The sequence below is a fragment of the Aquarana catesbeiana genome, linkage group LG02 (genome assembly GCF_042186555.1).
Source record: "Aquarana catesbeiana isolate 2022-GZ linkage group LG02, ASM4218655v1, whole genome shotgun sequence".
In the NCBI taxonomy this organism is placed as follows: domain Eukaryota; kingdom Metazoa; phylum Chordata; class Amphibia; order Anura; family Ranidae; genus Aquarana; species Aquarana catesbeiana.
The window spans coordinates 801,753,216-801,769,446 of NC_133325.1; positions in this window are offsets into that span (position 1 = coordinate 801,753,216).

Here is a 16,231-nt window from a genome sequence, read left to right on the forward strand (position 1 = left end):
CCGGCATGTGGAAGGCAATGTCTTGCCCTCGCTGGACAGGGCGATCAGCGGTAAGGTGCATATTACCGCTGACTCAGGCATGGACAGGGATGTTACCTAAGTTTCACAGCGCATTGGGTGACTCTGCTGGCAGCTGGGAAGGATGCAGGACAAGGTGCAGTAGTGTTGGAGGTTGTTCCGCCACCACGCCTCCAAAATGCCAGTACTGGTGATTCTGACACACCTCTCTCCTCCACCCCCTCCTCTTCTTCTTCCTCCATGGCCTCTTCCTGTGCTTTGTCCTCGGAACCAGCAGTGTTCCATAGACGTTCAACAGGCTATGCAAGTACGCAGGCCAAAAGATGCCATGCGGTGCTTAAGCTGGTGTGCTTGGGGGACAGGAGCCACACTGGGGCAGAGATTCCATCGGCTCTGCAGGGGCAGGTTCAGAGGTGGTTGACGCCATGCCGACTTAAGGCAGGAATGGTGGTTTGCGACAATGGCACCAACCTCCTCTCCGCCCTCCGACAGGGACAACTGACCCATGTGCCCTGTTTGGCTCACGTCCTTAACTTGGTGGTCCGGCGGTTCTTGGGCAGGTACCCGGCCTTACAGGATGTCCTGAGGCAGGCCAGGAAAGTCTGTGTGCATTTCCGCCGGTCATATAATGCCAGTGCTCGGCTGGCTGACCTCCAAAAGGAATTTAACCTGCCCAAGAACCGCCTAATCTGTGACATGCCCACCAGGTGGAACTCAACGTTGGCCATGCTGCAGCGGCTGCACACGCAGCAGAGGGTCATCAATGAGTACCTGTGCGACTATGGCACCAGGACAGAGTCAGGGGAGCTTGTTTTTTTTTCCCCATGCCAGTGGGCCATGATCAGGGATGCATGTACTGTCCTGTCACCATTTGAGGAGGCCACGAGGATGGTGAGCAGTGACAGTGCATGCATCAGTGACACTGTCCCCCTTGTCCACCTGTTGGAGCACACGCTGCATGAAATAATGGACAGGGCACGTGAGGCAGAACAGAGGCAGGAAGAGGAGGACTTCCTTAGCTCTCAAGGCCCCCTTTATCCAGACAGTGTTCCTGCGTTCTCGCCGATCACACAGAAAGAGGAGGAGGATTGTGTCAGCATGAAGGTGGAGCCTGGCACTCAGCATCAGCAGCAGTCTTTAAGGGATCATTTACAGTCCCAAGAAACCCATGGACTTGTACGTGGCTGGGAGGAGGTGGCTGCGGATCATGTCATCCTTAGTGACCCAGAGGACTCTGGACCGAATGGCTCAGCAAACCTACGCTGCATGGCCTTCCTGATCCTGCAAAGCCTGCGGAAGGATCCTCGTATTCGTCGTATCAAGGAGAGGGATCAATACTGGCTGGCAACCCTCCTTGATCCACGTCACAAGGGTAAGGTTGCGGACCTTATCTTGCCGTCGCAGAGGGAGCAGAGAATGAAACATCTTCGGGAGGCCTTGCAGAAAGGTCTGTGCAACACGTTCCCAGAGACTGGGAGGTTACAAACTCCTGTTCCTGGACAACGTGTTGCTGAGGCTTCGGTCAGTCAAAGAAGGAGCGGTGGAGAAGGTGGCCATCTGACCAATGCGTTCAGACAATTTTTTAGTCAGCAGCCCCAAGGTATGATCGGTTCCAGCAACCATCGCCAGCGTCTGTTTCACATGGTGCAGGAATACCTAGGGGCAAGATCTGACTTGGACACCTTTCCCACTGAAAATCCTCTGGGTTACTGGGTCTTGAGGATGGATCACTGGCCAGAGCTTGCACAGTATGCAATTGAGCTACTGGCCTGTCCTGCATCCAGCGTTCTTTCGGAACTCACATTCAGTGCTGCTGGAGGCTTTGTAACCGATCACAGGGTGCGTCTGTCCACCGACTCGGTCGATCGACTGACCTTCACAAAAATGAATCAGTCTTGGATCACCACCAGCTACCAAGCACCTGATGCTGATGTAACCGAATAATTTTTTTTGAAATGTCAGATCCCTTCAAGACTGCCTATGCTGATGCTGAGTGACTATCCTGTTATGCTGAGTGATTATCTTCTTCCTCCTCAATGATCATGCTGATAGCTTGTAAGAACATTTTTGGTTCTGGGCGCCAGCCACCAGTGGCTCAGGCCCAATTTTTCAGCCCCTGTTTAAGAGGGGCGAGTAATTACAATTTTTGATGCAATACTTTGCAGCAGGGTTCGTTCCTGCGCTCCAACTAGAGTATCTGTGAGGGGTTGCAGTGTTGTGGCACCAGAACCAGTGCCTAAGGCCCAATTTTTCTGCCCCTATTCAACAGGGACATGTAATTACAATTCTTGATCTAATATTTCACAGCAGGGCCCGTTTCTGCGCCCACCGAGAGTAACTGTGAGGACTTACAGTGTTGTGGCACCAGCACCATCACCAAAGGCCCAATTTTTCTGCCTCTGTTCCACAGGGGCATGTAATTACAATTCTTGATCTAATATTTCCCAGCAGGGCCCTGTGAGGGCTTACAGTGTTGTGGCAACACCAACACCTAAGGCCACAATTTCTGCTGAGTATATAGGGCAGGCCCCTACTTTCAAACATTCAACTTACAAACGACTCCTACTTGCAAACGGAAGGAAGTGAGATGAAATCTACCCCTAGGAAGGGAAATTCTCTCCTGTAAGAGTTAATATGGGAAAAACATTTCTCCTTTCCACTGATGCTTTATCACCAATCCTTGTTTCACAAAAAAAACCAAATTTTCTAAAAACATTTGTCATTGGGACAGAAAGTGAGGTGAAATCTTCTGAAGAGGAGCACAGACAGCAAAACAAATGTCACAGGGGTGATAATCCTTCCCTATGTTTTCCAAAAAGCTTAAAATAGGTTTTTTGGCTGGAGCTAAACACGTTAAAAATTTACCAGTTCAAAATTACAAACAGATTCTACTTAACAACAAACCTACAGTGCCTGTCTTGTTTGCACTGCCTGTATACTGCTGTTCAAAATATATAGGGCCTGGTGGCCCCACGCCTTTCCTTTTTTTAATTTGGGTGCGGGGTTCCCCTTAATATCCATACAAGACCCAAAGGGCCTGGTAATGGACTGGGGGGTACCCATGCTGTTTGTCTCACTGATTTTCATCGATATTGCAAGGACCCGACATTACATTAAACCCGCAAGCAGTTTTAAATTACTTTTATTCCTTTAAAAATGTCATTTTGTGCAGGGACTGTTCTAAGCACAGGAAACATGCTCCACTTCACCCCCCAGGTACGATATTTAAAGGAATATTTCACTTTTTTTTTTACTTTAAGCATCATTAAAATCACTGCTCCCGAAAAAACTGATGTTTTTAAAACTTTTTTTTGTCCCCTGGGGCAGGACCCGGGTCCCCAAACCCTTTTTAGGACAATACCATGCAAATTAGCCTTTAAAATTAGCACTTTTGTTTTCGAATGTTCGAGTCCCATAGACGTCAATGGGGTTCTAACATTCATGCGAATTTTCGGTCCGTTCGCAGGTTCTGGTGCGAACTGAACCGGGGGTGTTCGGCTCCTCCCTAGCGTTCACCTTTGTGTGCGAGCATGGGTGGACAGGGCTCTTTATTTTTTTTTATCAGTTTTAATGCTGTCACAAGGGGTGTAAATATTCCTAGTGATAGCAATAGGCACATAGCAGGTACTCTTTATGGAGAGATCTGGGGTCTATTAAACCCCAAATCCCTCCTCTGGGAAGGTGTGCCCAGTAGGTGGCTATAGAACCCATAAATAGCCAGAGGCCTGAGGCAGAAGAGCAGAGTTCCTGGAGGAACAAATAATGATACCAAAGTGGCAAGACCACTTTCATCGACCAACACAATCAACAAGTGGTGGAGAGGAGGCGAGCTGCACAAGCCGTCAAGAGGTCTGATAGAGGTGTTTGCTTTATTCAGCAGCTCTGTGATTGCTTATTGTTAGTTTTATAGAAGAGAGAAACCATTCACTAAGCTTATTTGGATCTGATTACAATGGTTTATAGACCATATACATCCAGAGCAGGTAAACACAGAAGGAAAGGTGAGCTGACAGACACACATTACTGCATAACCATGACAGTACCCCCCATCTTACGAGGCCTCCCCCTCCCCCGCCTGGGCCCAGGCTTAAAGGGAAACTCCAGATGGAACCTCCTCAACAGACAAGGAGCAAAGACCTCAGATGCAGTGATCCAAGACCTCTCCTCAGGACCAAACCCTTTCCAATGTACGAGGTACTGAAGAATGCCTTTACGGAGCCGGGAATCCAAAACTTGACTAACTCCGTACTTTAGATTATCCTCAGAGACCGGAACCAAGGTAGGGAGAGGACGAGAGGACTTATTGAGGACTAAAGGCTTTTTAGGAATGGGTAAGGGCATGAGAAGACCATCAGGAGTCTGAGCAGGGTCCCCAAGACCCTTAAAGATGAGCTGGACATCCAGCACAGGACCATCAGACTGGGCAGAGGTCAGTGGATCCCTGAGGTCAGGTTGGTTAGAAGGTGACGTGTCACAAGAGTCAAGCTGGATAGCTGAAACACAAACAGAATGCAGAGAGCCCTGAAAAAAAGATTGAAAACCCCACCTGGCCGAATGAGGCAGTCTATCCAAAGGATGGATTGAACCTCTTAAACAGGTTTGAACGGACGTAGTAGCAGTAGGGTGAGGCCAGGTTACAGAAGGTCCTGAACAAGAATCAGGAAGCTCACTGGGCATAGGCTGGACTGGTGCAGAGGCCGACTGAACAGCATCGCCAGGTGCAGCGACCACCAGAATCGCATTGCAGGGTGTAGCGACTGTGGAACTGGTGGACGAGTCAGCCTGGGTGTGCGTCCAAGGGGGTCCAGAGACAGGAAAAGGTAAATGGCCATGCAAATTGGAGTGAATGATTGGCTCAGGTTCACAGGTGGGCTCCTCATCCAGAGTGCCACACAACCCAGAGAGTGCCTCAGCCCGACTATTGCAGGAGACATTCCAGAAATCGCTATATGCTGTCAGGAGAGCTTTTTCCTGCTGGTATTTTGTCATCTTTGGGCCGCAGTACTGGCGTCCACCAGCGGAGGGATCCTGGCAGTATGGAGCAGGTATTCCCCTCTGCAGACAAGCGTCACCTGACTTTAATTAGCACCTGTAATATAAATACCTGGCAAGTGCACACACACCTTGCCTTGGTATTGTCCTTGAGCCCTGACCTGCAGCCTGCATCCTGTTACCCTGAACCTGTAACCTGACCCCTGGAACCTGTTTATCCTATTCCCTGTCTGTTACCTGAACACTGGACCCTGAAGCCTTGTATCTGACCTGTTCCTCCTGTGATCCATCCATCCTCTCGTTGTCCTGTTTCCCTTCCCCAGCTGCTGACCTCCCGTTGACGACCCTGTCTTGGCTTTGTTTATGATCTCGGTATTCCCCTTTACTTGTATATATTTATCTGTTACTACTATTGTTTGTGGGTTTCTGTTTGGTATTGGTTGTTGTGCACTGAGTTATATTGGAGGTGGTTGTATTTATATTTATTCATTTATCTTTAATAAATCACATATTTTCACCTTACCTGCGTTGCTGGTAAGGTGTTGCTGTCCACAGAGCTCTGGTCACACCTGATACATGACACGCTGACATGAAGGAACACAGAAAGGAGAAGACGAGAAGGTGAAGGTAATATTTCAGGGTCCAATACTCCACCTTCCAGATGTATTAGCCCCAAGCATTTTTCCGGACGAAGAGAACAAGTATCACAAAAATGACCTTTGATGCCACTGTAGAGGCACAGGCCCAGAGTTCTGCGCCTAGCGCGTTCTTCGGGAGATAACTTGGTCTGGCCCAGCTGCATAGGTTCCACAGCAGGCAGGAGGTGCTCCTCAGAATGAAGAGAAGGGACATAGAGCTCAGGTTGCCTAAAGAACGCGGAGTGCTGGCGTCTTTTTTCCAGTGCCCTCTCTTGAAAGAGAATATCGATCTCGTTACACAAGGTGATGACACCGTCCAGATCAGCAGGGAGAGATCTTCCTGCTAATTCATCCTTCACTCTATCAGAGAGGCCATGTAAAAAGGTTGCAACTAGGGCCTCATTATTCCAGCTCAGCTAAGCAGTCAAAGTAGGAAAATGAAGAGCGTATTGTCCCACAGAAGCGGACTCTTGACGGGGACGTAAAAGGGCGCTGGCCGCTGAGGAGACACAACCCGGTTCCTCAAAGATATTCCGAAAAAGTTTCAAGAAATCAGACAGGCTAGAAACCACTGGATCATTCAGTTCCCACAGAGGGGCAGCCCAGGCTAACACCTCGCCGGACAGAAGGGATAAAATATAGGCTACCTTTGCCCGATCAGACAGGTAGTTTTGGGCTGAAGGTCAAAATGTGCACTGGCTAAGGAACCCCCTGCAGGCCTCGGAGACCCGAAGAAACAGGGCCAACGCTGGCAGTTGTAATGAATGTGTGGCTGCGACTGGTGCAGCAGCAGATAGCAGTTGAGGTTGTTGAACTGGGGGTCCTAATGAGGCCCGAACCTGTTCAAAACGAGAGTCCAAGGCCTGAAGGTATTGCATCACCTGGGTCTGATGCGATTCCTGGGTCTCAAGTCTGCGGACTATGCCCTGTAATGAATCATCTGCAGGAAGCTGCATGTCAGCCAGGTCCATGGCTGGTCAAACTGTCAGGTCACCTGAGTCCAGGTGACAGATGCACTCCGTAGGAGTCAGGAGTGCACCGCTAAGGTAGTGGACCCTAGGACTGACTGCTGCGGGTTGAACCCTGGGAGGATCAGGAAGCAGGTCTACTAGATCACTAACACAGATCCCAGTGGGAGCTAGAGCATAGATTCCCCAGGGCGCGGAGTCTAAGAGCCAGCAGGTGTTCACCAGAGCCTCTATTGGTGAGGATGGACTGCACTGCAGTCTGGCTCCAGGTCGCGGCCCCCAGCGTCTCACAGCTCACGGTAGACTACAGGAGATAGAGGAAGAAGCAGCAGACTGGAACAACAAGGTTAGTAAGGGGATAAGCCAAAGTTGGGGCAAGTAGCAGACAAGGACAACAGAGTACACGCCAAAGGTTCAGGGTCACAGGCAAACAGGGATAGTCGGGGACACACCAAAAGGTCAGGGTCACGAGCAGACAGGAATAGTCGAGAACACGCCAAGGTCGGTAACAAAGACAAATGTAGAGCACACGGGAAACAGGAAGCCAAACACACAATGGTTGATCAGCAAGGTTGGCTTGCACTGCCCAGGTTAATATAGTGTTCCTAATTAGAGACCGGGGTGAAGCTATGCTGAGGGAAGATTATTTAAACAGTCAGGTGAGGGTGGCTGACCTCTAAGAGCCCATTCACACAGGGACGACTTGTCAGGCGACCTAGTCGCCTGACAAGTTGCCTCCCGTTCTGTGCTATGGAACCGTTCTAAGGGGAGCGACGCAAGTCGCTCCGACTTAGAAAAAGGTTCCTGTACGACTTCGGGGGCGACTTGGGGCGACTTGCATAGACTTCTATAGAGAAGTCGTTTTGCAAGTCGCCCGGGCAATCGTTTACAGGTCGCCTCGCTGAGGCGACCTGCAAGTCGTGTTGCCCCTGTGTGAATGGGGTCTAAAGGTGAACACAGAAGGAAAGGTGAGCTGACAGACACACATTACTGCATAACCATGACACTCTGGTTTATAGACCAGATACATCTTAAATATAGGACCATTTATCCAACTGTCCATCCAAAGCCTCTGGTTTATAGACCGGATACATCCTAAATATAGAACCATTTATTTTATAGGACCATTAATCCAACTGTCCATCCAGAGCCTCTGGTTTATAGAGCAAATACATCCTAAATATAGAACCATTTATCCAACTGTCCACCCAGAGCCTCTGGTTTATAGACTAGATACATCCTAAATAGGGACGAGCTTCGAGTTCGAGTCGAACTCATGTTCGACTCGAACATTAGCTGTTTGTAAGTTCGCCGAACAGCGAACAATTCGAATGCCGCGGAACACCCTTTAAAAGTCTATGGGAGAAACCAAAAGTGCTAATTTTAAAGGCTTATATGCAAGTTATTGTCATAAAAAGTGTTTGGGGACCCGGGTCCTGCCCCAGGGGACATGGATCAATGCAAAAAAAGTTTTAAAAACGGACGTTTTTTCAGGAGCAGTGATTTTAATAATGCTTAAAGTCAAACAATAAAAGTGTAATATCCCTTTAAATTTCGTACCTGGGGGGTGTCTATAGTATGCCTGTAAAGGGGCGAATGTTTCCCGTGTTTAGAACAGTCTGACAGCAAAATGACATTTCGAAGGAAAAAAGCCATTTAAAACTACTCGCGGCTATTGCATTGCCGGTCCGACAATACACATAGAAGTTCATTGATAAAAACGGCATGGGAATTCCCCACAGGGGAACCCCGAACCAAAATTGAAAAAAAAAATGATGTGGGGGTCCCCCTAAATTCCATACAAAACCCTTCAGGTCTGGTATGGATTTTAAGGGGAACCCCGTGCCAAAAAAAAGAAAAACGGCGTGGGGTCCCCCCAAAAATCCATACCAGACCCTTATCCGAGCACACAACCTGGCAGGCCGCAGGAAAAGAGGGGGGGACGAGAGAGCGCCCCCCCTCCTGAACCGTACCAGGCCACATGCCCTCAACAATGGGAGGGTGCTTTGGGGTAGCCCCCCAAAACACCTTGTCCCCATGTTGATGAGGACAAGGGCCTCATCCCCACAACCCTGGCCGATGGTTGTGGGGGTCTGCGGGTGGGGGGCTTATCAGAATCTGGAAGCACCCTTTAACAAGGGGACCCCAGATCCCGGCCCCCCCTGTGTGAAATGGTAAGGGGGTACAAAAGTACCCCTACCATTTCACTAAAAAACTGTCAAAAATGTTAAAAATGACAAGAGACAGTTTTTGACAATTCCTTTATTTAAATGCTTCTTCTTTCTTCTATCTTCTTTCTTCTATCTCCCTTCATATTCTTCTTCTGGTTCTTCTGGCTCTTCTGGTTCTTCCTCCGGCGTTCTCGTCCAGCATCTCCTCCGCAGCGTCTTCTATCTTCTTCTCCTCGGGCCGCTCCGCGCCCATGGCATGGGGGGAGGCTCCTGCTCTTCTCTTCATCTTCTTCTCTTCTTCATCTTCTTCTTCATCTTCTTCTTTTGTTCTCTTCTTCTCTTCTTCATCTTCTTCTCCGGAATGCTCCGCATCCATGCTGGCATGGAGGGAGGCTCCCGCTGTGTGACGGCGTCTCCTCGCCTGACGGTTCTTAAATAAGGGGGTGGGGCCACCCGGTGACCCCGCCCCCTCTGACGCACGGGACATGACGGGACTTCCCTGTGGCATTCCCCGTGACATCACAGGGAAGTCCCGTCAAGTCTCTCAGGTTGCGTGCTCGGATAAGGGTCTGGTATGGATTTTTGGGGGGACCCCATGCCGTTTTTTTTTTTTTTTTTTGCGCAGGGTTCCCCTTAAAATCCGTACCGGACCTCTGGTATGGAATTTAGGGGGACCCCCGCGTCATTTTTAAAAAAAATTTGGCCGGGGTTCCCCTTAATATCCATACCAGACCTGAAGGGCCTGGTATGGAATTTAGGGGGACCCCCACGTCATCTTTTTTTAAAATTTTGGTTCGGGGTTCCCCTGTGGGGAATTCCCATGCCGTTTTTATCAATGAACTTCTATGTGTATTGTCGGACCGGCAATGCAATAGCCGGGAGTAGTTTTAAATGGCTTTTTTCCTTCGAAATGTCATTTTGCTGTCAGACTGTTCTAAACACGGGAAACATGCGCCCCTTTACAGGCATACTATAGACACCCCCCAGGTATGGAATTTAAAGGAATAGTACACTTTTATTGTTTGACTTTAAGCATTATTAAAATCACTGCTCCTGAAAAAACGTCCGTTTTTAAAACTTTTTTTGCATTAAGCCATGTCCCCTGGACCTGGGTCCCCAAACACTTTTTATGACAATAACTTGCATATAAGCCTTTAAAATTAGCACTTTTGATTATTCATGTTCGTGTCCCATAGACTTTAACGGTGTTCGCGTATTCAATTAAACTTTTTTCCTGTTCGCATGTTCTGGTGCGAACCGAACAGGGGGGTGTTCGGCTCATCCCTACTCCTAAATATAGAGCCATTAATCCAACTGTCCATCCAGAGCCTCTGGTTTAAAGACTGGATACATCCAAAATATAGAACCATTTATCCAACTGTCCATCCAGAGCCTCTGGTTTATAGACTGGATACATCCTAAATATAGAACCATTTATCCAACTGTCCATCCAGAGCCTGGATCCATCCAGAACACACAAGTTTGTTTAAGGTCAACCCTCTGTAAGATAACCTCCACAACAAATTAACATGCTGTATGTGCAGTGAGACATAACAACCCAGCATATCCTGTTTATTACTTGTTTAGCTATGTGGTCGGAAGCTAAAGGCGATATTTCCATTTCAGCAGAACACCAGAAGTGCAATGTGTGTGCTCAGCTGAGGTTCCAGTAATAACTGATACTTACAGTAAGTTAGTGCTGAGCACTGTAAGTATTTTCAGTGATGGCCTCAACAGTGCTTCTCCTGAGCCTGCTTATAGGATAGACGGGAAGTTGCCTTGGTTAGATTTTGTGAACCCAACTTCACCACTATAATCCAGTGATTAATCCAGAAGATTAATTCTTATATCATTTTTTTTTTTACATTTTTGACATTGGTAATGAGTCCTGCTACTTTGTGTAATTTGTGGTTTAATGTGTCAATGTGTAAGCTTTCCTGTGTTTTAAAATAAATCTAACTGTCGTAAGATTCAACACATTATATTTTGTGGTCACATCAGATGGTACGGTGGTGGAAAATGGGCTTGAGTCAATTATTTCTTCATTTTATGTTATTATTTATGTTTTTATAAAAAACATATTGTTGAAGCTTTTAGGACCCACCTCAATGAACATGTTTTACCAAACATCGCATGTATAGCATGTATACACAGGTCCGCCATTGTTTTATATGGTGGTGAATTACATCTGTGCAATGTGCTGGTATACTCTTTTTTTTTTTTTTCTTTTGATGCAATGATGCATATTTTAGGGTCGTTTTTTTGAATTTTCGTTCTTTTAGAAAACTTGTTTTCAAAAAAATTAGTCAAATGGTCTTTCGTTCATTTTGGATGTTTCCAAATGAATGAATATGCCGAATTTTGAAGAAAAACTAATTTGGAACGAAACGAATTGTCTAGTGTTCGGGGGATTTAAAAAAAAAAAGTGGATGTGAGATACTACATTTGGATCTTTTGTCTGTCAGTCCTTTACTGAGAAATGTATTTGAGATCAACAAAAAGCAGCCCGTATCTTTGACCTTCCCTACATTACAGCCTTCGTAAGACACTTTGGCAGTCATCAACTCCAGGGGTGTCAGGTGTCTGTGTTCCCCATCGCATGATGTGGCTCCTTCCTCCACCCCCACATCCCTGCTGATATAGAGGTTGAAGGATAGGGCCACAAAAAAAAAAACTATGTTACAGAGGGATTTAAAAAAAAATTATGACATTTTGGCTGTAAATCCCATATCTTGGAGTACAGGACAGGACAGTAATTGCACAGACTCCAGTTGCAGAGAACAGAACTTTCTATTAATGCAGAATCCAGTAATTCACAACAGAACCAGCAGGAAGACACTGGACTGGGAACACTTGCACAAAGTAACAGCAACATGTAGCAGAGCCGGTCTCAGATGTGCCGACAGCATCTGTCTTGAGGGACAGAATGCAGCCTGAGCGGTCTGGACCTAAATGGGGAGCTCTCCAGGAAGGATGGTGTGTTCCTATCCTTTCCCTGCTAGTCACGAACCTCTCCCTGCTGCTACTCACTGTCCCTGTGAGACAGGTGACCTGTCCTTACACTATCCACATGCCAATGCCAGGAGCCAGGACCTTAAATAGGCTCTGCCTGACCCAAGATGGCCACCAGAGTCACACTGGGTAGCAGCATTCAACCGGATAGTAGGGATGAGCTTCGAGTTCGAGTCGAACATTGGCTGTTCGCAAGTTCGCCGAACAGCGAACAATTTGGGGTGTTCGCAGAACACCCTTTAAAAGTCTATGGGAGAAATCAAAAGTGCTAATTTTAAAGGCTAATATGCAAGTTATTGTCATAAAAAGTGTTTGGGGACCTGGGTCCTGCCCCAGGGGACATGGATCAATGCAAAAAAAAGTTTTAAAAACGTCCGTTTTTTCAGGAGCAGTGATTTTAATAATGCTTAAAGTCAATCAATAAAAGTGTAATATCCCTTTAAATTTCGTACCTGGGGGGTGTCTATAGTATGCCTGTAAAGGGGCGCATGTTTCCTGTGTTTAGAACAGTCTGACAGCAAAATGACATTTTGAAGGAAAAAACTCATTTAAAACTACCCGCGGCTATTGCATTGCCGACAATACACTTAGAAGTTCATTGATAAAAACGGCATGGGAATTCCCCAAAGGGGAACCCCGAACCAAAATTTAAAAAAAAAAATGACGTGGGAGTCCCCCTAAATTCTATACCAGGCCCTTCAGGTCTGATATGGATATTAAGGGGAACCCCGGCCAAAATTAAAAAAAAAAAATGACGTGGGGTTCCCCCTAAATTCCATACCAGACCCTTCAGGTCTGGTATGGATTTTAAGGGGAACCCCGCGCCAAAAAAAAAAAAAAAAACTGCGTGGGGTCCCCCCAAAAATCCATACCAGACCCTTATCCGAGCACGCAACCTGGCAGGCCGCAGGAAAAGAGGGGGGGACGAGAATGCGGCCCCCCCTCCCTCCTGAACCGTACCAGGCCACATGCCCTCAACATTGGGAGGGTGCTTTGGGGTAGCCCCCCAAAACACCTTGTCCCCATGTTGATGAGGACAAGGGCCTCATCCCCACAACCCTGGCCGGTGGTTGTGGGGGTCTGCGGGCGGGGGGCTTATCGGAATCTGGAAGCCCCCTTTAACAAGGTGACCCCCAGATCCCGGCCCCCCCCCCTGTGTGAAATGGTAAGGGGGTACATAAGTACCCCTACCATTTCACGAAAAAAGTGTCAAAAATGTTAAAAATGACAAGAGACAGTTTTTGACAATTCCTTTATTTAAATGCTTCTTCTTTCTTCTATCTTCCTTCATCTTCTGGTTCTTCTGGTTCTTCTGGCTCTTCTGGTTCTTCCTCCGGCATTCTCGTCCAGCATCTCCTCCGCGGCGTCTTCTATCTTCTTCTCCTCGGGCCGCTCCGCACCCATGGCATGGGGGGGAGGCTCCCGCTCTTCTCTTCTTCTTTTCTTCTCTTCTTCTCTTCTTCATTTTCTTCTCCGGGCCGCTCCGCAATCCATGCTGGCATGGAGGGAGGCTCCCGCTGTGTGACGGCGCTCCTCGTCTGACAGTTCTTAAATAACGGGGGGGCGGGGCCACTCGGTGACCCCACCCCCCTCTGACGCATGGGACATGACGGGACTTCCCTGTGGCATTCCCTGTGACGTCACAGGGAAGTCCCGTCAAGTCACCGTGCGTCAGAGTGGGGCGGGGTCACCGGGTGGCCCCGCCCCCCCGTTATTTAAGAACTGTCAGACGAGGAGCGCCGTCACACAGCGGGAGCCTCCCTCCATGCCAGCATGGATTGCGGAGCGGCCCGGAGAAGAAAATGAAGAAGAGAAGAAGAGAAGAAAAGAAGAAGAGAAGAGCGGGAGCCTCCCCCCTATGCCATGGGTGCGGAGCGGCCCGAGGAGAAGAAGATAGAAGACGCCGCGGAGGAGATGCTGGACGAGAACGCCGGAGGAAGAACCAGAAGAGCCAGAAGAACCAGAAGATGAAGGAAGATAGAAGAAAGAAGAAGCATTTAAATAAAGGAATTGTCAAAAACTGTCTCTTGTCATTTTTAACATTTTTGACACTTTTTTCGTGAAATGGTAGGGGTACTTATGTACCCCCTTACCATTTCACACAGGGGGGGGCCGGGATCTGGGGGTCACCTTGTTAAAGGGGGCTTCCAGATTCCGATAAGCCCCCCGCCCGCAGACCCCCACAACCACCGGCCAGGGTTGTGGGGATGAGGCCCTTGTCCTCATCAACATGGGACCCCAAAGCACCCTCCCAATGTTGAGGGCATGTGGCCTGGTACGGTTCAGGAGGGAGGGGGGCCGCACTCTCGTCCCCCCCTCTTTTCCTGCGGCCTGCCAGGTTGCGTGCTCGGATAAGGGTCTGGTATGGATTTTTGGGGGGACCCCACGCCGTTTTTTTTTTTTTTTTTGGCGCGGGATTCCCCTTAAAATCCATACCAGACCTGAAGGGTCTGGTATGGAATTTAGGGGGAACCCCACGTCATTTTTTTTTTTTAATTTTGGCCGGGGTTCCCCTTAATATCCATATCAGACCTGAAGGGCCTGGTATGGAATTTAGGGGGACTCCCACGTCATTTTTTTTTTAAAATTTTGGTTCGGGGTTCCCCTTTGGGGAATTCCCATGCCGTTTTTATCAATGAACTTCTATGTGTATTGTCGGCAATGCAATAGCCGCGGGTAGTTTTAAATGAGTTTTTTCCTTCAAAATGTCATTTTGCTGTCAGACTGTTCTAAACACAGGAAACATGCGCCCCTTTACACGCATACTATAGACACCCCCCAGGTATGAAATTTAAAGGGATATTAAACTTTTATTGTTTGACTTTAAGCATTATTAAAATCACTGCTCCTGAAAAAACGGCCGTTTTTAAAACTTTTTTTTGCATTGATCCATGTCCCCTGGGGCAGGACCCAGGTCCCCAAACACTTTTTATGACAATAACTTGCATATAAGCCTTTAAAATTAGCACTTTTGTTTATTCATGTTCGTGTCCCATAAACTTTAACGGTGTTCGCGTGTTCGAACGAACTTTTTTCCTGTTCGCATGTTCTGGTGCGAACCGAACAGGGGGGTGTTCGGCTCATCCCTACCGGATAGCTTCCCCAGTGACCCAGGAAACCACAGAGGAACCACGTTCCTCTTGACTTCCTCTCCCCCTGCAATGTCGCTACGGTTGAGCGTCTCCTGCAGTGGAGAAAATAGACTTTAACTGCCTACACATAGGTTGGATATTCATATATCTGGGTTATAGGATTATCTATCCAGGGGATTGGATACTGGCAAAGCTTTGTTGGACATGCCCCCTAGGAATACCCCAATCTGTAAATCCTCTATTTTTTAGCAAGTGTTTCAATACAGTGTAACCTTGATTTAGGAGTAACGCGGTTAATGAGTGTTTTGAAAGACAAGCAACTTTTTTTTAAAATGGGCAGTGCAGTACCGCATTTGGCCAGAGGTGCGGGGGGCGCCAGGGACACTCGGAACGGTTCGGAGCCGTTCAGAGCCATTCGGAAATATTCGGAATGATTCGGAAATACTCGGAAATACTCAGTTCCTGATTGTGTCCGAGCCTTTCCAAGTTCAGTCCCCGAGTATTTCCGAGGATCTTTGGCGCCCCCCCCCCACCTCTGGCCACATGTGGTATTGCATGTAATAGAAGTCAATGCAGAACGAATTATCTTAGTTTCCATTGACTTCTATGGGGAAACTCGCTTTGATATGCGAGCTTTGGATTAGAAGCATTCTCCTAGAATGTTGATAATGGGCAATAAAGAACAAATTAAATAAAGTCATTTCAATATTGCAGCAGCCCCAAATCAATAGGGTCTGCTTCACAGTGATAATTCCTTAAGTTCAAATGGAATCAGTGGTGAGAATCCTACTGCCAAATATTGTTGTTATTCTGTGAGGTTAATTAGTCCTTTCACCAAGTGATACACCACTTGCGGGAACCCCAATGAAAACGCACTCACCAGAAATCCAACCAATATGAGCCTTGAATGATAATAATAGTAGGTCTGCACCACCTTCCAAACGACCACCAGATGTCAGTCTTACTCTTGGTAGCTCCAATAAGATATGTGGGAGAAATGGAATGTCCACATAGTGTGATATTGCTAAAACACTTTATTAAAACATCCCATCCCATTGTCTTCCCCCAGTCAAAGCACCCCCCCCCCCCTACAGTTAGAAAGCACTGCCAGGGAACACATTTAACGCTTTGATTGCCCCTGATGTTAACCCCTTTCCTGACAGTGTTATTAGTACAGTGACAGAGTATTTTTTTAACACTGATCCCTGTATTAGTGTCACAGGTCCCCAAAAAGTGTCACTTAGTGTCAGATTTGGTCACCGCAATGTCGCAGTCCTGTTAAAAATTGCTGATCGCCGCCATTACTAGTAAAAAAAAAATGCCATAAAAATATCCCATAT